Source organism: Dermacentor variabilis, chromosome 8 (genome assembly GCF_050947875.1).
Source record: "Dermacentor variabilis isolate Ectoservices chromosome 8, ASM5094787v1, whole genome shotgun sequence".
In the NCBI taxonomy this organism is placed as follows: Eukaryota; Metazoa; Arthropoda; class Arachnida; order Ixodida; family Ixodidae; genus Dermacentor; species Dermacentor variabilis.
The window spans coordinates 4646505-4673137 of NC_134575.1; the positions used below are offsets into that span (position 1 = coordinate 4646505).

A 26633-nucleotide genomic window follows, 5' to 3' on the forward strand; every position below is an offset into this window, starting at 1 on the left:
CCGCCGGTCGGGCACAATGGCTGGGAGGAGAAGGTGACTCCTACTGTCGTATCGCCTCCGGTCGGGCACAATGGCTGGGAGGAGAAGGTGACTCCTACTGTCGTATCGCCTCCGGTCGGGCACAATGGCTGGGAGGAGAAGGTGACTCCTACTGTCGTATCGCCTCCGGTCGGGCACAATGGCACAACACTCACACACGCACATGAAGACACGTGGCATCGGAACATGCCTGGACGCGCTTGGCGGGGAGCGTAGCGGCGACGCCGAACGGGCCAAAATGTCTGCCGCTTTGTTGCAGTCGCGCCGGCTAAACCGCGCGTCGTAGGCGAAACGTAACACTGGAAAGAATTCGCTGTTTATAACTTATGAAGTACGAAATACGAGACTGCTAGCAAGGAAAAGTACCTTGCGTGCTTCAATGCCAACGTTGTGGTGATTGTCCCGGAGGATGCAAAGGTTAACTTTCTATTAATGCGCGTCGATGAGCAAAACGAGAACAAGGTGAAAGCGGGAGCCTTCGTTTCGACCAGTCGGCTTGTCTTCTTCAAGGCCACATATGCTTTCCTCGGCATGGTATATATAGCTAGGCTTCTTCTAAAGTAGAGAGGGAGTCAAGCGTGTGGGTGCCGCAACGAGCGAAGGTGTGTTCGCTGTGAGGATGTAGAATTGAGAATAAAGGAGTGCTGTGCACAAAGCCGGTGACACGGTCGTTTGCCAGCCATGTGTCAACGGTCGTGTGTCAGCCGGCGTGTCAACGCGTGCATGGCAGCCCTCTATTACCTGCCTCGCTGGTGGTCGCGGGCTATCGTGATTTTGAAAGAGATATTAGAAGGTGCGGCAGAAACCGGTGCTCGGGAGAAAATATATACAAAAAATACTGAAATGGAATAAATAAATAAATAAAAAATAAATGAAAGGAAGAAGAAACGAAATAAAAAACAAAGAACTAAGCAACCAAACGAAGTGTTGTCGCCGCTAGCTTGAAATTTAGCATAGCTCCCTTTGAAAGCACGCTCCAAGCTACCAAGCTACCACGCTACCAAGCTCCCTTTGAAGCGTTTATGCTTACGGGTTGCAATGTCCTGAACTTATGGATAAGGTATAATTTTCTGTATTTTCATTCTTGTTCAGAACAGAAATTTGACTGTAAGATGTAGAGTTTAAGTTCAAAGTTATGACCTGGTTGTTTGAAATGCTCGGCGACGGCGTTGGGAAGCTTTCTCGCTGTGTCCGCGCGATGTCCGTTTAAGATGACGTTCGTTGATTGTCCCGTTTCACCAATATATTGTTTCTTACAGAAGGAACATTCAAGCATATAAATAAGATCGGAACTTGTACAAGAAAAGCTACATTTGATTTCGTGTGTATAACTATTTGTGACGCTTTTAATTCTGATGTCACTTTGAAAGTGCCTGCAGGTGTTGCACCTGGGGTAACAACGTGCTTTTATTACGCAGCAACAATGTTGGCTGACTTTTGCGTGCAGTAACATATCTTTAAATTTTCTGTTGCGGTGATAGGTAACCCTTGGTACATACGGGAACGCTCTTCTGAGACGCTCGTTACTTGATAATATTGGGTGGTATTTTCGTAGGACGTTGTTTATGCTTGTAGTGCATTAAAATATTTTTTCTAAAGGCTGGAGGTCAGTCAGATTATGGTGTAGGCTGTTTCATGGGAGAGCTTCAATCTGTCCCATGAAAATGCTCGCGTACGTGGGAGCGAATGGTGTTCCCATGCTAGTGCCGAAAGTATGCAGGTAGTGAATATAATCGAATTCGAAATAGTTGAGCGTGAGAACCAACCTAAGGAGCGACAGATAAACCTAGGAGCGGGTGCTTGGGGATTGATTGCGAGGGATTTCGATGCGGCTTCGATTCGTTCAGTCATGGGTATGTTGGTGTAAAGGGCAGAAACATCCAAAGTGACTAGAATAGCGTGGTCGGAAAGGATTTGGTTGGCGTTGATGCCGCAGATAATTCGAAGGAAGTGCGGCGTGTCTTGAACAAAAGATGGGAGGGTGGTAGCTATGTTTTACAGGTGGTGATTTAAGAATTTAGATAGTGACTAGGTAGGTGTGTTGTTTTTAGACACAATATTATGTGTCTTGCCACCACCACCACCGCATTTGCTCTGCGGTGGTGGTGGCGCGCGGCATCGCAGAACGTGTAACCAAGTTCTTCGATACTTGCAGTTGCGGCTATCCTTCCCTGGAAACATCGCCCACGTGGCACCGGCACTGACAGAGGAATCCTTCCACGATCACATCCAGCGGTGACGTCATCGAGCTACCTTAAATGAACAAGGCTCCCCTGGCATCGGTGCATTTGCTCTGCGGTAGTGGTGGCGAGCGGCATCGCAGAAAGTGTAACCAAGTTCGATACTTGCAGGTTGGTGCCGCTGCAAACTGTACCTTTTAGTAGAAGTGGACACGGCAACCAAGCCGTGACGATGCCACCTAATGTGCCCCTACTTGTGCAGGTTGGTGGCTGGAAATTTGGTTATCGTAGTGACGATTCTTGCTTAATTGTGTTGCCATGCCCACACACTATTATAAACTGCATAACTATTTTGCGCTAGCAGGTCTTTTGCTTTCATTGTCAGGGGATGTCGAGGTAAACCCTGGACCTATTACGGATTCAATGTTCCAGGAACTATTAGAAACGCAAAAAAAAATTCTGTTGAACATTTCGCAAATGCAAGAGAAACATGCCTCATCCCAGTCCACTATGATTCAAGTACAGAACAGATTACTAACCACTGAGAAGAAATTAGAGTGCACAGATGAAGTGGCAGGCTGCAAAAACTTGAGAATGCAATTGATAGGAGCAATATTGAAGTGAGCGCTCTGTGTAGACAAGTTGACGACTTAGAAAACCGCTGGAGACGAAATAAAATTATTATTAAAGGAGTAAAAGAAGAAGGCCCTGAGAATGAAGACGACCTACTGAGGAAAATAAATGACGATATGTTTGGGTCCATTCTTAATTGTAAACTGAATTCTATATAAAGGATACATAGACTGGGAAAGAAATTTCCTGGCAAGGATGGCCCTGTATTCATTCGAGTTTCAGATTACCGGGACAAAGTAAAAATATTGAAGAACTGTTTCAATCTAAAGGGCACTCACATTAACATCAGGACTACTCTAAACGAGTTACTGAAATACGGAGAAAGTTGTGGATCTCAACTCTAGAAGAAAGAAAGAAAGAAAGAAAGAAAGAAAGAAAGGAGTGAATGTAAGACTTGTTTACGACAAAGTGCTCATGAACAATGCTCTATACACCTGGAATGAAAATTCCAAGGAAAAGGTCAGGTGCAAAGCATCTGCTATGCCCAACCACCAATGACCTTTAAAACCCAAACCAGTTGACCTTAAAATCCTAAACTTAAATGCTCGAAGCGCGTTGAATAAGAGCCAATTAATTGAAAGGTTAAGCCTAGAACATAATGCTGACATACTGGCAATCACCGAGACATGAGAGAGAGAAAGGCAAAGGAAAGACAGGGAGGTTAGCCAGAGATTATCTTTGGTTAGCTACCCTGTAGGGGGGAGGGGCAAGGGGATGCGATAGCTGAGAGAGAGAAGGATTTAAAAAAAAGGGAAGAAACTACACACACACGCACGTACACACAAACTGTTTCTGTGGGCACTGTCACGCAGCCCGCAAAGGCGTTCCTAGTGTTATGCAGTGTGAGCGTACAATCCTGCGTCCCACAGTGAAGTCACAATCTGTCAGAAAGTCCAGTGTCTTTTAAATCCCGCAGCAGCGCCTTCATAGCCGATCGCTTTGATGTTCGCGTAGGCCAGTTTCCAATGATCTTGTTTCTGTCGTTGGGCGCTTGTGCAGTTTGTCTAGGGAGGCTGAGAGGACTGCTCCTTGTGGGTTGAAACGAGAGCACTGACAAAAAGGGTGCGCGATTTTTTCTTTGCACCTGCAGAAGTCACAAAGTGGGCTGTTAGACATTCCGATAAGATAGGAGTACGCATTTGAAAATGCTACTACAAGCCATAGACGAGCTAGAAGGGCGCAGTCGCGTCGTGGAAGCTCGGGCGGATAGGGCCCAGGGTATGAAGTTGTGCACTTGTGAAATCGGATGAATTCCAATGAGCTAATGTCAGGTTGTGTGCAAGTACGGCATGTTGTTTCGCTGCGTCAGTTCTCGAAAGTAGAATGGCAGCGCAGTTGATGCCGTCATGGGCAGATCGGTCAGCTGCGTCTGCTCGATCATTGCCATGTATGCCACAGTTACTAGGCAACCACTGATATATGATATCGTGTCCTTCGTCAACTATGCGAAAGTGTACTTCTCTGATCTCTGCGACGAGCTGTTCATGTGATCCATGGCGCAGTGCTGAGAGTACACTCTGTAGGGCTGCCTTGGAATCACAGAAGACTGACCATGCATGGGGTGGTTTCTGCTGGATGAAATGAAGAGCCGCACGCAAGGCTACCAGTTCAGCAGCTGTCGTTGGTAATACATGTAACGTTTTTAGCTATATTTTGACGGATCTTGTTGGTATCACCACAGCAGCAGCTGAACTTGCAGATGTGACTGAGCCATCGATGTAAACGTGTACGCGGCCACTGTGCACCTCATGTAAAAATTCTAATGTGGCCTGCTTCAGGGCAAACGACGGCATGTTAGCCTTCTTCATGATTCCTGGGATGGTGAGGCGTATTTCAGGTCTGTGCAGGCACCATAAAGGTGAGGATGGTCTTGCTGCAGGCATGTAGTTCGATGGCAATGAGGTACGCGATAGGCAACAATTATACAACTGAGAGTTGTGTGTGGTCTTTCTGCGGGTAAAGCGGCAAGCTGGTGAGAAGGTAGTCGGGCAACGTGGCGAATATGCGCTCTCAGAGCGTCGGTTACCAAGTACGTTGATATTGGGTAATCTCGAGCTATGACAATCGTTGCCGCTGTAGACGCACAACTCGGAAGACCGAGAAACGTCCTTAGGGCTTGAGCTTGTAGTCCCTGGAGTACATGCAGGTTTGTTTTGCAGGTGTTACTAAGCACAGGGAGGCTGTATCTTGCGAAACCGAGGAACAAGGCGTTATAAAGCTGCAGCATTGACCGCACCGACGTGCCCCATGAATTTCCGCCGAGATATTTGAGCATATGTATTATTGTCATCAACCTTTTCTTTAGGTATGAAACGTGCGGTCTCCGTGATAGGTCGCGGTCGATAATTACCCCTAAAAAGCGGTGTTTCCGTCCATTTGCAACTGCTTGTCCGTTGACACTTACAGAGTAACGCTTCATTGCCTTCCGAGTGAAAGTAACAAGGCAGCATTTCTCTGAAGACAGCTCTAAGTTCTGTTTTCGCAAGTACAGTGATGTTAAGGTAGCTGCTTTTTGTAGCCGTGCACGTACGTGCAGTCGTGTTACAGCAGACGCCCAAATGCAGGTTTCGTCGGCATAGATTGATACTTGAACTGTGTTGAGCAAGCATATGACTAGGCCAACGAGCACTAGGGTGAATAGCGTAGGGCTCCAACACTCCGCCTTCGGTACTCCACGGAACGTTTGGTGTTGAGTCGTGGCGCCATCCTCGGTCATCACGAAGAAATGCCTGTCGGTCAAATAAACGCACAGCCACTGAAAAATGCGGCCACCGATTCCACCTTCAATCAGAGCCTCTGTAACGGCATAATGTGATATATTATCATAGGCGCCTTTTATGTCAAGGAGTAATGCCGCAGTGAGTCGTTTCAGACGTTTTTGATGTTGAACAAACGTGACCAAATCGATGACATTATCTATGGATGAGCTCCCACGCCGGAAGCCAGCCATAGCATCTGGTTACACGTTGTAATTTTCCGGGTACCATTCCAGGCGAGTCAAAATTATTCTTTCCATTATTTTCCCTATGCAACTGGCCAGAGCGATGGGGCGATGCGATGACCAATCTAACGGTGATTTACCAGGTTTGAGAAGCGGAACCAAGCGGCTGCATTTCCATTCACGTGGAACCAAACCGTTGCGCCAAGACTCGTTGTAAAGGTTTAGCAAAGCATGAGTCGTGATTTCTGCCCAAGATTGGCGAGCGCCGCATAGGTAACGCCGTCCGGGCCAGGTGACGAAGAGCGCCTGCAAGTCGCCAGTGCCGCTTCAAGCTCCTCCACCGAAAACATTACATTCATGCGGGAATCCCGTGGCACAGGAGTGGCACATGGTGTAAGTGCGCGTTGGAGCTGCGAGCTGGCATGTCTTGGGCAAAATTCTGCAGCAATGTCTATTTCGCTGCGACCTTGGTGCAAAGCGAGGGATTTGAAAGGAACACACTGTTGCGGTGATACGCGAAGTCGACGCACAGTTCTCCATATCTGAGATATCGCTGACGTGTATCCAACGACTCACAGAAACGTTTCCATTTTTGAGATTGTAGTGCATCAATGCGGCGTTGAATCTTCTTTTGCATCCGCCTTGCCTCTCCGAGATCATGGATGGATTTGGGTCTACCGTATCTTCAGCCCGCCGGTGAATTATTCGTAGTCGTTGCAGTTCGGCTGCAAATTCTTCGTATTTCGGGAAAGGCTGAAAAGCACGCGTAGCATCTTGCATGGCTTTTTGAATTTCGTGTTCCAGACTTGAATGGTTCCCTTGCTGACATACTTCCTCCATGTGCGACCGAAACGCTGACCAGTCAATCCTCCGGAGGGTCATGGAGGGGCGTTTAGATAGCCCCTTTATCTTCAGGTACGCCGGAATGTGGTGATTCGATGTCTAGAAACCATTGCACGTTTCCTTCAAGACGCCGAGTAACCAGGGACAAGTCTAAGCAGCTGCTGTATGTAAGCCCGCGTAAATATGTTGGTCTACCATCGTTGAGGTAGTAAAGGTCGTGCTGTGCGGCAAAGGATGCTAGTCGCCTTCCCCTGGAGTCCATCTTCAAACTCCACCAAAGCGGATGGTGAGCATTAAGATCTCCTGTAAGAATCATAGGGCCGGGTGTCGCTGATAGCACGTCGTGCAGTCGTTTAGAGTCGAAGCCACGTGAAGGAGCTATGTAAACAGTGACGAGTGTGAACCTAAGCTTATTCGTTTTCACAATTAAACAAATGTACCGGCTGTCGTCGTGGGGCGGGACTGGGTGCAACACGTATGTCAGATGACATCTAATATATACAATATCCTTGCTCACATCACCGCAGTTAGAAGACATGAATGCTTCATAACCAGAAATGCGTATAACATTCCGCACGTTTGGTTTGCAAATTACGAGGCTGGGAAATCGGTTTTCAAAGACAGTGTCTAAAATCTCAAATTCTCGATTTGAGACCACGGGCATTCCACTGCAATAGAGATGCTTTGTTGACTTCCTTGTGGAAGGGCAGTGAGGGGCGGGCCATGATGCTATGCGATGCCTTCAAGTACTGGAGCCAGCGCGTCCAGCACTTGCAGTGCACTACGAGCAGCCGGAGTGTCCATGTTTGTCAGTAGCAGACGCATAACATTCGTGAGGGATTTGAGCATAGCAATCACTTGTGAATCCTTGTCTCGCATTTCGTCAATTGAAGCGACATTTGGCGTTAAGTGGCGAGTCATGTGCTGTGGCTCTGGCGCGTGGCATGACTTCCGCAGTGCTGGCCACACATCACTTGATGAAGCAGGAATAGCAGGGCCGCATTTATCGTTGACATTCGTGCTCTTACTGGAGACAGATGGAACAGGAGGCGGCGTTGCCGGACACTTTTCCCTTGAACCGGAAGAGGATTTCGTGGACTTTCGTTTCCGGGAGCGATGTCGCCTTATCACTGCAGAAGCATCTGTGTGTGATGATCCGTCTCTGGCCATTTTTCGCAAGATTTTCTTCTCTTGCTTTAGGCGTGGACAGTCTTTTGAGGATGCCGCGTGCGAGCCTTGACAATTTGGGCATTTGAGCTCTGTTGCATGGCAAGTGTCAGTGTCATGTTGTTCGAAACATCGTGGGCATTTCGCTGTATTTAGGCAGAAAACACTCATATGTCCAATTCTTTTACACCTTCTGCACTGAAGGGGTTTGGGTACAAAAGGTCGTACCACATGCCGAAAGCGGCCGACCTTTACATTTGATGGTAGGCAGTCACCTTTAAACACGAGCCTTACACAGGTTGACTTGCCAAGGCGCCGAGCTTGTAGTAAGGCAACACCATCTGTGGCAGGTTTGACTAAAATTGGCAGGTCGCTGTCGCTAATCGATGTACAATATAATAAACGACACCAGCCGTGGTATCGTTGTCCTGCGGAATGAGGTAGTGGACATTGATGTTGCCCAGGAGCTCTACTGCCATCAAAGCATTGATTGCGCTTTGGTTGTGGACATCAATAGCCAGGACGTTCTTTCGAGTATTAATTCTCATATCCTTGATTTCTCCTGGGACAAGAGCCTCCAGAGAAACGGAAATCGCTTGTCTATTAAGGAGGTTGAGGTTGTCGGCAGTTGTGTCCGGCACAAAAAGAATTGTGTGCGCCGATGTGTTGCATTACGGTAGACTTACTTGGCGAAGACCGTCCGCTGAAGTTTCTTCTGTTGGCCTTGCGATGTACCACTCTTTCGAAGCCTTCGTCATCTGAGGCGTCATCGCTTGAGCAGGAGTACAGCACAGTGCCCTCGATGTCAGCTTGACTAGGAGGGCAATTTCGCTTCCTCGGGCCGGTACCTGCCGAAGCAATCACGTCGCGTCGGCAGTCTGCCGACTCCACTGCCATTGCCGTGGCAATGGGAGCGGCGTCTCCCAGCAAAACACGGGAAAAAGCCGAAAATACTGCAGCGCGAAGGAACAGCGGTCTCTACGAGAATCACTTACCGAGACATGCAACCTGTGCAACCGAGACATGGTTGTATAATGATGTACATGATGTGAAAGTTACACCACCAGGTTACGTCTTAATAAGGAAAGAGCGAGACGGGAGAGGCGGCGGAGTAGCACTTACGATTAAAAGAGACATAGTGTTTCAAAGATTAGATTAAATGATCGCCATGTGGTACATCGGAGTTATGTACAGACCCCTCTGTTCCCCTGTTACGACTCTGACCGACTTAAGATGTTTTATGGATTCTAATATGCGCCACAACGACAAAATAATTTTGCTGGGTGATTTCAACGTGTCAGGTAGTCAACGGGCTTCCCATTCACAGCATATTGTGAACATCTTTTAGACCTTGCCTTTTGTTTTAACCTATGCCAAACGGTGTCAGAATACACACTTGTTTTTAAGGCTGATTCCTCTATTCTCGACCTTGTATTTGTATCATCGCTCCTGGAAGCAAACGTGAAATCTTGCGATGCAATTGAGGGTATCTCTGATCATAAGATGGCTATCCTTTCCTTAGATATGGCACCTGGCAAGTTGCATAGTCATTGCAAAAATACAGTTTTCAATTTTGAAGCTGCCTATGAGTTCTCTGTTGTAGAAATGCTTGAAAACTCCTTCGATACATTTGTTTTCCTGCAAAAATCAAATGCAGGTATGGATAGACTATGGGATTATTTCTCGCGGGTGGTGACTAAATGCATTCAAATGTTTATTCCAACACGCCAAAAAATGATAGCAAAGAAATATCCTTGGGTAACACGTGAGGTGATCCATGCCAAAAGGCAACTGAAGCGGAAACGTAAAGCATAATCAAATAAACCTTGTCCTGAGGGGAACAGGACCATTCACATTATGAGCACGGAATTTAGGTGTCTTGCTAAGAAATCCAAAGATAATATTTATAATGTTAAGTTAAATAAATTCTTACACGAAGCGCCAGAAAAATTCTGGAGATACGTGAACCCAAAATCACAAGCCAGTCTTAATGCCGATAAAGAAGACCTACAAGCACGTGCTGAAAGTCTTAATGCCTTTTTTTATCAGTGTTCACCCACGATGATGGACAAGTACCGACTTGTAATGAGGCTTCTGACACGCCTGCCATAGAGGAAATAGCGATTAGTGAACAAGGGGTATGGAAGCTGCTCCTTAATATCAATAAAAAGAAAAGCGCAGCACCTAGTGGAATACCAAGTGAATTTCTAAATAGGTATGAAGTTTGGGTTTCGAAGTATTTAACAATTATTTTCCAGTCCTCAATAACCAGTGGTTGCTTTTCCAATGCTTGGAAGGACGCTAAGATCATACCCATACACAAAGGTGGTAGAACTAACGACTGCAAAAATTTCCGTCACATTTCACTTACAAATACTTGCTCCAATCTTCTCGAGCATATTGTCTCCAAACACCTTTTGGCATATCTAGATGTTCACAACATAATATACCCTCAGCAACATGGATTTAGAAAAGGCCTATCCACGACTACTCAGCTCGTGGAGCTTGTTCACGATCTCGCCTCTGCAATAAACTCCCGGGGTCAGGTTGCCATAATATTTTTGGATTTCGGGAAAGCGTTCGATAAGATGTCCCATGATAAACTGTTGTTAAAAATAAATGCTATCTTTAAAAACCCAAACATAACGCAATGGTTTTCACCCTATTTCTCCTATCGCAAGCAGTATGTTCAAGTCAACACTAAGAAATCTACATTTACTAAAGTTATTTCAGGAATTCCCCAAGGTAGTGTCTTGGGCCCACTTCTGTTCTTGATTTTTATCAACGATTTACCTAAAGATATTACGGTCCCTATAAGGTTTTCTGCAGATGATTGCGTAATTTATAATCCAGTTAAATATCCTGCTGATCAATCAGAACTAAATCTAAACCTCCATAAGATAAATAACTGGTGCATTGCTTGGCAGATGCATCTAAACGCGGCAAAATCCGTTTCAATGAGCGTTTCCCGGAAAAAAAGCTTCCTAGAATGGCTGCACTCCATAGGTGATCACGAGCTTGCCAGAGTCGAACAACACAAATACTTGGGTTTATGGATAACTTCAGATCTGCGATGGAATTTACATATCGACTCTGTTTGTGCTAAGGCCAACAAAGCGCTGTGGTGACTTCGGAGAAATCTGCACAATGCCAGCCCAGTAATAACATGTTTGGCTTACAAGGCACTCGTACGGCCAATCATGGAGTACGCAAAGGTGGTGTGGGATCCGTATACAAAAAGTAATTGCTGTAAGCTATATAGAATACAAAGACTGGCTTCCCGTTTCATATTTAACAAATACCAGCGATTGCACTCGCCAACTCAAGTTTGTAAACTAGCTAATCTTCAACCACTAGGACAAAGAACAGAATATGAAAGGCTTAAATTACTCTTTCTAATAATTAAAGATCAAGTAAAAATTGAGAGATCAAAGTACATAGAAATAAAAACTGGGGAAACATCAAGACACCGGAATAACATGTACATTCCTCCTCCGAGACATCACAACGATTGCTTTAAGTACATTTTCGCGGGCAATCAATGAGCGGAACAGGCTGCCGAATTCCACTGTTTCATCTGAATGTGAATCTTCTTTCATTAAAAAACTAAATGACTTAGTGCGTAAAGATGTATAGTGTATTTTATGCATTATTTGCTGTGCTTCAGAGTAAAGAGCTTTGGCTATCCCTTGTCAATCATTGTTATATGTTTATAGTTGTTTGTATAAGAAGTGCTTATTTTTGAGTATGTATGCTCCTGTCCACCCCTGTTATAGCCCAAATGCGGCTGACATTATAATGAAATGAAATGAAATGAAATGAAGTCTTGCTTGCTCCCTGCCACCACCACTGCTGCTTCTAACGTTACTTTGACGTACTTTTTTTATCAGAAATGCCTTTGTCTGTACTTTGTATAGTCTGCAATGACAGCCTTCCAGAATCAGGCTCGTACCCAATGTGCACAAAATACGGCTTTGGCTACCACCTCGGCGCATGCTCAGGCGTGACTAAGTCCGCGTTTAAGGCAGAAGATCACGCGTCGAAGAATAATTGGAAATGTCAGACGTGTGTTGTATTAGCAGCCCGAATGGCCGCTGACGTGCGAAAAGAGAAACACGAACAAGCTTCAGGAGTTGAAAGGATGCTGTCTGAAATTAACAAGCAGTTGATGCAACTACCTGCCATTATGAATAAAGTTGAAGAACTCATGCTCCTGAAGCACACAGTAGACAAATTAGAGCAAACCAGGCAGCATTTCTCGGATGTGTATGATCAAGTGCTGGCTTCAATGAAAACACATTCTTCAGGGATAGCTGCTTTGAAAAGAAAGGTCGAAGAAGCTGAGGCAAACAGCGGCAAATAAGAAATTCCTAAACTGCGACAGCAATTTAACCAACTTGAGCAGTATAGTAGGCCCCAAAATTTTGAAATTCATGGACTTTCGCACAGTGACAATGAAGTACTGCTTGACAAAGTAAACAACTTAGCGAAAACACTGCAACTTGCCGAACTGTCTCGAGCAGATGTTGAACGCACGCATGGGCTTCCACCTAAACCAGGCAACGAACCTGTAGTGCTCGTCCGTTTTGTATGCCGTGTTACGCGGGACAAATGGATGACAAAAAAGAGTGATTTGAAGGCAAGGGAATCGAATGTTTACTTCCTTGATAATTTGACGCCAGAAAACAAGAAGCTTCTGTGAGAACTGAAGCTACAATGCCTGGAAAAGCATTACCAATTCGCTTGGCATAGGGACGGAAAACTGTTCATGCGCAGGGCTCAGGGCGAGCGCGCCATCCGTATTGCATGCGAAGCTGATTTGAGTCTGATACGCTGCCTTTCTCGTGGCCTCTGAGCGTTATAGATTCTTTCTTTTCTCATGGCGGGTCCATGCGCATCAGCTTACTTTGACAGTTATTTATTTGCTTCTGCCGTAAATGTTTCGTTTTTTCTAAAAGATAACAAGCTATCTATCTTTCATTCAAATGCTAGGAGCCTGAAAAGATACATATATGGAAACTGAAACTTATTTGGAATCTCTTAGAACATAAATTCGAAGTTCTTGTTTTTACCGAGAAGTGGTTCACAAGCGCTGATGATATTATTCATTTTGATGGTTATAAATGTGAAGGTGTTTATCGTAAACACCGACGTTGTGGAGGTACTTCTCTTTATTGGAAAAACGATCTGTCCTACGAGCTGCCGTCTGAATTCTCGTGCGTTACTGATTCCTATGAATGTGTTGCTGTAAAATGTTGTAAATATCTAATTGCATCAGTGTACCGTCTCCCTTCAGGTGATCTTGATGATTTTATTAAATTCATTACCAACATATTGGAATATACCTCTGAGCTGAGTCCCCCGATTGCTTTTGTTGGCGATATGAACATTAACTTATTATAACCTACTGGTCACACTCAACAATTAATTGACGCACTACATTCTTATAATTGCACTAACACAGTTTGTTCGCCAACCAGAATAACGCCAGATTGTGAATCATTAATTGATATATTCATAACTAAGCACGATACAAACGATCTTTTTTCGGAAATTCTCACCTGTGATTTAAGTGATCATTTGCCAGTATTTTGTTTTTGCCATGACATGAAAACAAAAGAAGGCGTTTTCGATGTCAGCTTTCTTTCTGTCACCACTTTAACGAAGAGAATGTGAGTGCTTTTCGCTCAGTGATAGAGAATACAGGTTGGTCTAAAGTGTATAGTGAAAATGATCCGACTACTTCGTATGATACGTTTATTCAGATAATAAAGTCGTGTTATGATGCTGCTTTCCCATTACAACAAGTAAGGACCTACAAGAAAGCTAGGAAGCCATGCGTAACTCGAGAGATGTATAAAAGAATGGAGAAACGCGACAAATCATTGGATACATTTATTCGGTACAGGGATCTTGCTATACTACATGAATACAAGGAAATAAGAAACAAGTTGACTTCAGACCTCAAAAAAGCTAGAAACAGGTATTATGAACATATGTTTTTCACGGTATGAAACAATCCAAAGAAATTATAGAATGCATTTCGCAGGTTAAAAGGAACACAGTATAACACAAAACCGAATACTCTATCGTTTGATGACATTGAACACAGTGAAACTGGCCAAGGATCATGGATTCATGGTCATTTCTTACTTACTGCTGGGTCATCCCACACTAGTGGTTCATTACTGTCACCTGAAAAATTTCTAAACTACGAGACCTCCAATTCTATCTTCCTATCATCGTGCACTGAAATGGAAGTGTTGTCCGTTCTTAAGGCTTTGAAAAAGGATACTGCAACAGAGACTGATGACGTAAAAGCAGCACCAATCATATCTGTTGCTGATGTCTCGGCTCCATTATGCCACATCTGTAACAGTAATTTCGCGAATGGCACTCTCCCCGATTCTATGAAAATTGCCAAAGTGATTGTATTGCATAAGAGAGGCTCTGTCGGTGATTTAAATCATTACAGACCGATATCCATACTACCTCTTTTCTCAAAAGGGCTGGAACGGCTCCTAAAGTGCAGACTAACTAAATTTTTAGATAAGGACCCCGCCCTTGTGGACCAACAGTTTGGCTTCCGTGAACACAGATCTACTGAAATGGCACTTGTTAAGATCAAAGAAATACTTCTCAGTAACATTGAGAACAAACTATATACGGTTGGTCTTTTCCTGGGTATTAGAAAAGCGTTCGACTCCATTGAACACACCATCCTATTTAATAAACTGTCATAATACGGAGCTCGCTGAGTGGCCATAAAACTGATACAAGATTACTTCACTACGAGACAGCAATCATCATCATCCTCATCATCATCAGCCTAGTTACGCCCACTGCAGGGCAAAGGCCTCTCCCATACTTCTCCAACTACCCCGGTCATGTACTAATTGTGACCATGTTGTCGCTGCAAACGTCTTAATGTCATCCGCCCACCTAACTTTCTGCCGCCCACTGCTACGCTTCCCTTCCCTTGGAATCCAGTCCGTAACCCTTAATGACCATCGGTTATCTTCCCTCCTCATTACATGTCCGGCCCATGCCCCCCCCCCCATTTCCTTGTCTTGATTTCAACTAAGATGTCATTTACCCGCGTTTTTTCCCTCACCCAATCTGCTCTTTTCTTATCCCTTAACGTTACACCCATCCTTCTTCTTCCCATATCTCGTTGCGTCTTCCTCAATTTCAGCAGAACCCTTTTCGTAAGCCTCCACGTTTCTGCCCCATATGTCAGTACTGGTAACACACAGCTGTTATACACTTTCCTCTTGAGGGATAGTGGCAACCTGCTGTTCATGATTTGAGAATGCCTGCCAAACCCACCCCAGCCCATTCTTATTCTTCTGGTTATTTCAGTCTCATGATCCGGATCCGTGGTCACTACCTGCCCTAAATAAATGTATTCCCTTACCACTTCCAGTGCTTCGCTACCTATCGTAAACTGCTGTTCTCTTCCGAGACTGTTAAACAATACTTTAGTTTTCTACAGATTCATTTTCAGACCTACCCTTCTGCTTTGCCTCTCCAGGTCAGTGAGCATGCATTGCAATTGGTCTCCTGAGTTACTAAGCAAGGCAATATCATCAGCGAATCGCAAGTTGCTAAGGTATCCTCCATCAACTTTTATCCCCAATTCTTCCCACTCCAGGTCTCTGAATACCTCCTGTAAATATGCTGTGAATAGCACTGGAGAGATCGTATCTCCATGTATGACGCCTTTCTTTATTGGGATTTTGTTGCTTTCTTTGTGGAGGACTACGGTGGCTGTGGAGCCGCTATAGATATCTTCCAGTATTTTTACATATGGCTCATCTACACCCTGACTCGGTAATGCCTCAATGACTGCTGAGGTTTCGACTGAATCAAACGCTTTCTCGTAATCACTGTAAGCTAAATATAAGGGTCGGTTATATTCTCCACATTTCTCTATCACTTGATTGATAGTGTGAATATGGTATATTGTGGATAGCCTTTACGGAATCCTGCCTGGTCCTTTGGTTGACAGAAGTCTAAGGGGTTCCTGATTCTATTTGCGATTACCTTAGTAAATAGTTTGTAGGCAATGGACAGTAAGTTGATCGGTCTATAATTTTTCAAGTCATTGGCGTCCCCTTTCTTATGGATTAGGATTATGTTAGCGTTCTTCCAAGATTCCGGTACGTTCGAGGTCATGAGGCATTGCGTATACAGGGTGGCCAGTTTCTCTAAAACAATCTCTCCACCATCCTTCATCAAATCTGCTGTTACCTGATCCTCCCCAGTTGCCTTCCCCCTTTGCATATCTCCCAACGCTTTCTTTACTTCTTCCGGCGTTACCTGTGGGATTTCGAATTCCTCTAGACTATTTGCTCTTTCATTATCGTCGTGGGTGCCACTGGTACTGTATAAATCTCTATAGAAATCCTCAGCCACTTGAACTATCTCATCCATATTAGTAATGACATTGCCGGCTTTGTCTCTTAACGCATACATCTGATTCTTGCCAATTCCTAGTTTCTTCTTCACTGCTTTTAGGCTTCCTCCGTTCCTGAGAGCCTGTTCAATTCTATCCATATTATAGTTCCTTATGTCCGCTGCCTTACGCTTGTTGATTAACTTAGAAAGTTCTGCCAGTTCTCTTCTAGCTGTAGGGTTAGAGGCTTTTATACATTGGCGTTTCTTGATCAGATCTTTCGTCTCCTGCGATAGCTTACTGGTTTCCTGTCTAACGGCGTTACCACCGACTTCTATTGCGCACTCCTTAATGATGCCCATAATATTGTCGTTCATTGCTTCAACACTAAGGTCGTCTTCCTGAGTTAAAGCCGAATACCTGTTCTGTAGCTTGATCCGGAATTCCTCTAGTTTCCCTCTTACCGCTAACTCATTTATTGGCTTCTTATGTACCAGTTTCTTCCGTTCCCTCCTCAAGTCAAGGCTAATTCGAGTTCTTACCATCCTATGGTCACTGCAGCGTACCTTGCCGAGCACGTCTACATCTTGTTTGATGCCAGGGTTCGCGCAGAGTATGAAGTCGATTTCATTTCCAGTCTCACCATTCGGGCTCCTCCACGTCCACTTTCGACTAACCCGCTTGCGGAAAAAGGTATTCATTATCCGCATATTATTCTGTTCTGCAAACTCTACTAATAACTCTCCTCTGCTATTCCTAGAGCCTATGCCATATTTCCCCACTGACTTGTCTCCAGCCTGCTTCTTGCTTACCCTGGCATTGAAGTCGCCCATCAGTATAGTGTATTTTGTTTTGACTTTACCCATCGCCGATTCCACGTCTTCATAAAAGCTTTCGACTTCCTGGTCATCATGACTGCATGTAGGGGCATAGACTTGTACTACCTTCAATTTGTACCTCTTATTAAGTTTCACAACAAGACCTGCCACCCGCTCGTTAATGCTATAGAATTCCTGTATGTTACCAGCTATTTCCTTATTAATCAGGAATCCGACTCCTAGTTCTCGTCTCTCCGCTAAGCCCCGGTAGCACAGTACGTGCCCGGTTTTTAGCACTGTATATGCTTCTTTCGTCCTCCTAACCTCACTGAGCCCTATTATATCCCATTTACTACCCTCTAATTCCTCCGATAACACTGCTAGACTCGCCTCACTAGATAACGTTCTAACGTTAAACGTTGCCAGGTTCAGATTCCAATGGCGGCCTGTTATAATGAGTTTTGTTCACAAAAGAAAGAAATTGCACACGGTGTCCCTCAACGGTAAATTTTGGGTCCATGCACTATTCTTTATTCTATATGTAAACGATATTGTAAACATACACACCCCTTACTCCAGATATAGTCTTGTATGCTGACGACAAAAGTTTGTTTTTCTCAGGTGATTGTCTACGTGTGCTAGAAATTACAGCTAATAATTGGTTAGATCAACTTTTAGTTTGGTTATCAGCGAACCAGCAAGTTAAACGTCACTAAAGCTAAAGATGGGGTTTTTAAGCCTAGAAATAGTCCTGATGACTATGGTTCTTGTGTGAAGTTCGGTTGTTGTGTAATCGAACAGACTTCAGCTTTTAAATCTTTAGGTGTACTTTTTGATGAGAACCTGAGTTTTACACCTCATGTAACGAAGATTCGTTCTAGTATTTGCAGGTCAATAGGCATATTTTTTAATATTACATACCTTGTTCCTACTTGATTGAAACGCCGTCTGTGTTATGCTTTAATTCAGTCCCTAAACTAAGCACCTAAACTTAGATTCTTCATTTCAGACTGACGTAATTTACTTAGATTTTTCAAAGGCTTTCGATCGCGTCCCTCATCACCGACTAGCGTCCAAACTTTCATGCCTTCACCTCGACCCACTAATCCTATCATGGATCATTTGCTTCCTGACAGATCGCCTCCAGTTCACCTGTGTTGGCGGTCGCTGTTCAGATACTACCAAAGTAATATCCGGTGTACCACAGGGATCCGTCCTCGGCCCCCTCCTTTTTCTAATATACATTAACGACCTCCCAACAGACATATCATCCACAATACGTCTATTCACCGATGACTGTGTTATTGACCGTCGTGTCATTACTAACACTGACCAATCCATTCTGCAAAATGACCAAAATTCCATTGACAAGTGGTGCTCACGCTGGATGATGGAACTAAATGTCTCCAAATGCAAGTCAATGTATGTATCACGTAAACGCTCTACATCCAAATTTCTATACTCTTTGGGCTCTGTGAATTTATCTGAGGTCGACAGTTACCGCTACCTTGGCGTTATCATCCCTAACAAACTAAATTGGTCGAAACACATTCAACAAATAACAGCCGATGCTTCAAGATCCCTTAACTATATTAAAAGATCCCTATCCTTGTCTCCTCCGTCGATTCGTAAACTAGCTTATGAAGTTTTCATCCGTACCAAATTATAATACGCGTCTACAATTTGGAATCCACATCAAAAGTATTGATTGACACTTTAGAAGCTACTCAAAATCGTGCCTCCCGCTTTATCTTATCGAAATATGACAACACTATCAGCGTTACTAAATTAAAGTTATCTATTGGTCTACCCCTTTTACCATCAAGACGTATAATTTCGCAACTCTGCTTATTCCATAAATTGTACTATAACTTTCCTGACCTTCGTTTTCACTTTTATTTCCACCCATTCGCTCATCACATCGTCTATTCAATTCTTTATGTATCCAACGCCTTCATGGTTCTACAAACGCCTTTAACAAATCCTTCCTTCCATCTGCAATAGAACAATGGAACTCGCTCCCGGAATCCATTGTTGCAAAGCGAAACCCTTCGAAATTTCGAGAGTTACTAACCACCCATATTTGCAACTAATTATGCAAAAACCTGTTCTTTTTAGTGTCTTTTCAGTTGTTGCCTTTTTTTTTGCTTTGTACATGACTATTCATTCGATGTTTGTATTATTGTTTTGCCTCCCCCTTATGTAATACCCCACATGGGGCCCTTAAGGTAATAATAAACGATGATGATGATGATGATCTTAGTTATTGCCTGTTTGTATGGGGGACTACATTCCAATCAAACTTGGATCGACTGATATGTCTCCAAAAACAAGCAGTTCGCTGTGTTGAAAACCTTGGACCCCGCGATCACACGGTACCTTTTTTTCTTGAAACATGAACTTTTAAAAATTAATCAACCATACGAACTTAAGCTCGCTCTATACATACGAAGTGAACTCGAGAAAAATTCACTCATTTTTCATCAAAACTACCTCTCAAGTTACACGCAATACAATTTCAAGCATGACCATATTAGAGTTCTATTTTGCAGGACCAGCTACGGTAGAAAATAACTAGCATACATAGTCGCATCATTCGTAAATACACACCCTAACACGATCACTATCGCGCGAAACTTCAGATCATTAAACTGCTTTAAAAGTGCTATGAAAAAATATTTGCTTTCCCTTTCTAATTGACATTGTGCTAATTGGTTTCTTGTGTGTATTGTGTATAATTATTTTAAGTCGGTTTCACATTGTGCTTGTATATAAATTTTTTCGTATTCATATTACTGTGTTAAACCTAAACTGTTTTTACTTAGAAAGTTGTACAATGATTCTTGTATTTAATGCACGTATGCTTGTAATGTATGCTATGCATGTGTAATCCACGCTATTGATATGTGTGTATACTATATTTTATAATGTGATACCTTACCGCTCAGCAATGTATGAGTGACAGGGCCTTAGTCAGGCACACAATGTTCTGCCTTTAGCCTTGCCATCCAAGACTTTCACTGTGTCTAAATCAATGCTGGAAAAATAAATAAATAAATAAATAAATAAATATGCCAAGCTGGGATTTAGGCTGTAAATATTTCTTCGACCGCTACTTTATGTATTTTACGCAGAAGATTAAAGCGGCTTGCTTTTTTGTTCTTCTGCATCATGAAGCGATATTCAGATTGTGTGATTAGTTCCGTGGACAGGAGCTCCGCTATTGTGTTTTTCACAGTATTGCTGTAGTCTGAAGTTGGGCTAGAGTCGAGTTTTCTGTAATCGGTGTGGTTGCTCAGTTGTTTGGAGGCCTCATTCTTGTACTTTCCTATAGGTCAGATTACAGCACTGATGGTCTGCTGCTTTTATTCCAATATCATTCCTTTCCGCGAGTTCTTTAAGAATTAGGTGCTGAGCGGGGACAAATTTTTGCGTTTCCTGAAATGCCACACTGACTGTAGTATTTCCTTTGAGATTAGCTTTATGTATAAATTCAGGTCTGGGCACTGTTCGGCTTCCGGTGTCCACGTGCTAGGTGGCCTAACAGAGTCTCTATCTTGTTTTTCTCCATATGGCTTATCGAAAAAGAACTCCTTGATGCGCATGCATCTTGTAAACTCTGTTATATCATTGTGGAGTTTCTATTCGTTTATTGCGTAGTTCGTGGGACAAAATGTTAGACCACGTTTCAGGAGATCAATTTCATCCGAGCTTAGACTCTGGGATACGTCTACTACGTTGCTGCATTGCTCTGGATGCTCGCCTGTAGGACTATCGGCGGAGCTATGTGCTGTAGGGGTTACATTAGTTTTCTTGGATAGTCATGTAATAAAACCAGCACACAAAGACGGCAGTATCGTAATGTGGCCCATAGAAAAGTACAAGAATGAGGCCTCCAAGCCACTGAGCAACCACACCCATAACAGAAAACCCGACTCTAACCTAACTTCATACTGCAGCAATATTGTGAAAAACACAATAGTGGAGCTCCTGTCCAGGGAAGGAATCACGCAATCTGAATATCGCTTCATGATGCCCATGAACAAAGAAGCAGGCCGCTTTTATATTCTTCCCAGAATACATAGAGTTGCTGTCGAAGAAATATTTGCAGCAGAAATCCCAGGTCGGCCTCTTGTGTCTAATAACAACACACCTACCGTGTCACTATCTAAATTCTTAAATCACCACCTGTCAAACATCCCCACCAAACTCCCATCTTTTGTTCAAAATACGCCGTACTTTTTCGAATTATCGACGGCATCAACGCCAACCAAATCCTTTCCGACCGCGCTATTCTAGTCACTTTAGATGTTTCTGCACTTTTCACTAACATACCCATGAGAGAAGGAAGCCATATCGAAATCCCTCGTAATCAATCCCCAAGCGCACGCTTCTGAATTTTACTTGTTGCTCCTTAGGCTGGCGCTTGCGCTCAACCATTTCGAATTCGATTCAATGCGCTACTTGCAAACGTTCGGCACTAGCTTGGGAACACAATTCGCTCTCACGTACGCGAACATTTTCATGGGACAGCTTGAAGCAGCCCTGTCGAAATCCTACCCTTTAATACCCCACACCTATATTCGTAACATTGACAACATATTTATAATATGGCAACATGGCAAAGGCGCGTTAATCGACTTAATTCACCATTTCAATCGCTTTCACCCGAGTATTAAATTTATTGCTCACAACTCTCCTAGTCAGATAAACTTCCTCGACACGACGGTCTACATAGAAAACTGAGAACGACACTTTACCGGAAGCCTACGGATAGCCATCGATATTTAGACTACAACAGTCATCACTCGCGATACTGCAAGCCAGGAATCTTTGTCGGACAAGTGAAACGGATAAGAAGAATCTGCAGCGAAGACAACGATTATATCCACCACTTAAATGACCTTTAAACAAAGCTGGCACAAAGAAACTATCCACATGTTGTTCTCGATAGAGCTTATGATGTTGCGTCGAGATGGGAGAGGCAGTCGGAATCAGCGAAGAAACAGCCTATACCAGAATCTGACAGACCGCCAGCCTTTATAACAAAATATTCGAATGCACTCCCAAACATAAACAACATCTTACGAAAATACCACCCAATATTATCAAGTAACGAGCGTCTCAGAAAAGCGTTCCCGGATCTACCAAGGGTTACATATCGCCGCAACAGAAACTTTAAAGATTTGTTAGTGTATGCAAAAGTGAGCCAACATCATTCCTCCGTAATAAAAACATGTTGTCGCCCCAGGTGCAAAACCTGCCGGCACTTTCAAAGTGACGTTAGAATTAAGAGCGCCGCAAATAGTTATACAAACGAAGTTAAATGTCGTTTTACTTGTACAAGTGCCGATGTTATTTTTATGTTTGAATGTTCCTTCTGTAAGAAACAATATATCGATGAAACGGTACAATCAATGAACGTCAGATTATACGAATATCGCGCGGGCACAGCTAAATATCTTCCCAAAGTCATCGCCGAGCATTTCAGCCAACCAGGTGATAGGAAGGAATGAAGGAAGGAAGGAAGGAAGGAAGGAAGGAAGGAAGGAAGGAAGGAAGGAAGGAAGGAACGAAGGAAGGAAGCAAGGAAGGAAGGAAGGACCGCTGAGCCTGGCCACTTTGAGAGCGTGTTGCACCAATCCTTTTTGGACTGTGAGCACGCCGCTGGTGAGCAGGCCCTCCCACTGTTCCGCACTGGGTTTTTTTTTCTTTGTGGAGAGAGATGTTATTTCTGCACTCCCATGTGATGTGATATAGTGTTGGGATGGCTCCACACCATGGCCATGTGTCCCTGTATTGAATGTAGGATGTGTAGATTGGAGAACGTTCCGTCTGCAGCCTTCGCCAGCCGACTGCTTCGTGTTGTCATAACTTCGATGCACTTAAATTGTACATCTAACAGTCAAATTTCCGTTCTGAATGAGAAAGAAAATACAGAGAATAATACCTTACCCATAAGTGCAAGACACTGCAACCAATAGACATAAACGTTTCAAAGGAAGCTTTAGAATCTATTCGTTATGCTAAATTTCATGCTATTCGTTATGCTAAATTTCATGCTATAGGCAAGAACACCTAGTTTTTGGAGATTCAATAAAGAGGAAGAAGTTCTCTGAGGTGGTGGCCCTGTTCCTTTCTGCTTGCTTTTTATTTCAGTTTTAGCTAGTTTGTTTACATTATTGCTGGACTTTATCGCTCTAGAATTCAGGGAGAAGAAGTGTAGCGACCTACGAGCCCATTGGAGCCAGGTACGAAGCCTTGTTTGCTTTTTCCCTCGCAGACGTCTCCAACCGCGACGGCGGTCGGTAGTCGAAAACGGCGGCACGAGCCCCATGACCACCAGTGTGTTTTGAGGCACACGCGGCCATCGCAGGAACGCGTCCACGATTCTGCCAATACACGCCATGTGCATGACATCATCAAGCCGGCGCGGCTACACTCTAAAAAAATTTACTCCCTTTTGGTTCTTTCTTGCCACACAACAATAATCGTCATCTGCCTTTTTGCTTGCGTTTCCTGTCTTGAAAACGCCGCGCCCGCTACTTTCCTGTCGGGAATGCTATGTCGTGCTGATAACGCGCTTGCAGTTCGTTACTGGGAAGTACCGGGCTCGCAGCATTAAAGAAAGAAAATACGGACGAGACAGATGATGTTTATTGTTGTGTGGCAAGATACAACCCAAAGCGTGTAATTTTGTTTTAGAGTGTTGATCAAAGTGCTGATGCGGTGATCATGGTGGAGCCCAGCGAACGTGAGACTCAGAGACTTCGCCTTGATGAGACATCCAATCAGGAGAACGACAATGCTTCAAATTATGACCTAAGCGAATATGAAGCCATGGACTGTGATGAAGAATCTGTCAAATTCGTCACCTACGAAAAGAAAAGAAGGGAAGGAATCCCGGTAGTGTTCCGACCATCAGAAGAAGGACACAATTTTTGGCACGTGAATCCAAATCATGCTCCATGATTTCGGCAAAGGAAAAAGTTCCAACGTTCCGAGTAAACAGAGACGGCCGTTTTTCAGTGAGTCTTATCTCAGTGGCATCTGCGAAAAACCTGATTTTACTGCACGAAGTCGCAGTACTAAGAGTTAAGCCCTACATACCGGCTTCGTACACTTGAAATGTCGGAAAGATTCGTCATGTGCCACTTCAGTACACTGAAGGGCAACTGCTCGAGTTTTCGAAAGATTTTGGAGTAGTATCAGTCTGCCACAAGCAAGATACTACCGTCTGGAGGATGGTACAGTTGGATCGTGCTCTTCGCACAATTTGATCCTTCACTTCAGAGATGACAAGCCAATGCCTCAGAGAATCCACTTTAGCTTCACCAGTCACCCGGTGGAAGAATACCTTGGTCCTGCTTTGAGGTGTTTTAACTGTCAGATGTTTGGACACCTGGCAAAAAACTGTGGTGGGACACGTCGGTGTAAAATCTGCTCCGAGAACCATGAGCATGCGGAATGCAAGTCTGTGAGACAACCTAAATGTGCAAGTTATGCGGGTAATCATACGGCTTCTTTCTCAGGATGTCCACAGAACAAGGCCACATTCATTCTACGTAAACATGAATTCGTTAATGGGAAGCAACCACTATGCAAGGAGCCTCTTCCGAATCTAGATGCAGTTAGCCCAGCGAATAATCGCCAGTTTACAGCAACTGAACAAAAATCAAAAGAACCATCGCATTCGTCGGCATTAAAGCAGCAAGCTGCGCAAGGGTCTCAGAGACAGCGGAGTCATCATTCTGCTACGGCCACTGAAGGTCACACATCACAACAATATCAACGACCTAACCTAGGACAACGTCAGCGATCTTCTCATAACACCCCTCAACGATCACATCAGACGGCGACTGGAACATCGGCATTCCAGGATAACGCCGCGCCACTCAGTGTTGGACAGATGATTCTACCCGTGCTGTTTGCTGCAGTTCGAACAATTGTCACAGCTCTACCTCAACCGAACAGCCTTCCAAAGGTAAAGGCACTGTTGCCTATGGAACCATTAATGCGCCAGCTGTCCACATAAGTGCTACCGGATGGCAATCCTGAATAGTCGTTACGAAAGTGTCGCAATATTTCAGTGGAACGCTAAAAGCCTTCGATCCAAATCTGCTGATTTTCGCAAGTTAGTAGCACAATACAGCTTCTGTGTGCTGTGAATACAAGAGGCTGGAGTACGTGATGACTTCCGTCTTGCTAATTACATAGTACATAAATCCTCTCGTCAAGCTAGAAACAGTAGGACCATGCTCTCCATTCGAAAAGAGTCGTCTTTCAGTTAAAGTGTGACATTAGTATACTTATGTTACCGAAATTTTTGTTATGATTGCACTATTTTTGTAATGATTTTTCTTTTTTTATATTCCTATGTGAAAAACAGTTCTTTCTTTCTTTATTGTTCCTTTTAATTATTTGTTTATTTATTCCATTTCAGTATTTTCTATATATTTTTTTTTCACGAGCACGGGTTTCTGCCGCTCCTTCTAATATCTCTTTCAGAGACACGATAGCCCACGACCACCAGCGAGGCAGGTAATAAATAGAAGGAGAATGTTTAAAAACAGCGCTGAAAACGTACACCGGACAGCACAATGGAGGACGGGACGCACATAGAAAGATGCTGTGCCCGCCGTTGACACGTGGCTGACAGACGGCCGTGTCCCTGGTCTTCTGTGCAGCACTCCTTAATTCTCAATTCTACACCCTTCGCTTGTTGCCGCACCCACCCGCATTACCCCCTCTCCCCTTTAGAAGAAGCCTACCTATATACACTGTGCCGAGGAAAGCATATGTGGCCTTGAGAAAGACAAGTCCACTTGTTGAAACATTGGCTCCCGCTTTCAACTTGTTCTTGTTTTGCTCATCATCTTGAATTTCCATCTCTCACCTTCCGGGTGTTACTTATGCGGGTGTTATTTCTATAGGCACTACGCTGCACCTTCACAATAGCGTACTGTAGTGCGAAAGTTGCGGGTCTCGTCATACAACCAGTATATAGAACGATAGAAAGGTAATTAAGGCAGACAACTGGGCTAGTTTGAGTAGTTGGACATACTTAAAGCACTGAAAAACCATAAGCCCATCACACAAAGAAGACAGAATTGATCAGCACCAGTTCGGTGTTTCTGGCTTCTCTCTTTCGGTGTCTTGTTGTTTTCAAGCACTTTAAATATGCTAAACCGAAAGGTATGCTCGTCCGTTGCCCACTGCTGGTCACCCTCTGCGCGACGTCGGCTGAATGGAAGTTTCACAGAACGATCAGCCGTTCACAATATGTGAACCATCCTGCTTTCTCTGAAACACGCAGCCGGCTTTTGTTGCTGATCGGCTGAGAAGAGCCCCAGCATTCCGTGCACTGTACGGAGTTGGTTAGTCGCGGTGCAGGGTATTTGGAGAGAGAGAGGGGCTCTTCAGTGAATCCTGGAGGTGTTCGCCTGGAGGCACGTTTAGCATGCTATAGTCCAGAAGGGTATGAAAATAATTAATGGTATGCATGGAGATATTACGGTAATGTGTACGCAACGTTAACGCTTTCATTCCTACACTTTCCTTTTATAGGTGTATGGTAACACAGCAACTATTCCATTTGAATTGTGCAGTGAAAT

General features: G+C 44.0%; 1 protein-coding gene across 3 annotated transcripts in view; it reads right to left on the minus strand.

The window, feature by feature from the left end:
* The window catches only part of LOC142589532 (ATP-binding cassette sub-family C member 2-like), a 125202-nt gene that overhangs the window by 48638 nt on the left and 49931 nt on the right, over positions 1–26633 (minus strand). The window lies entirely within an intron of this gene.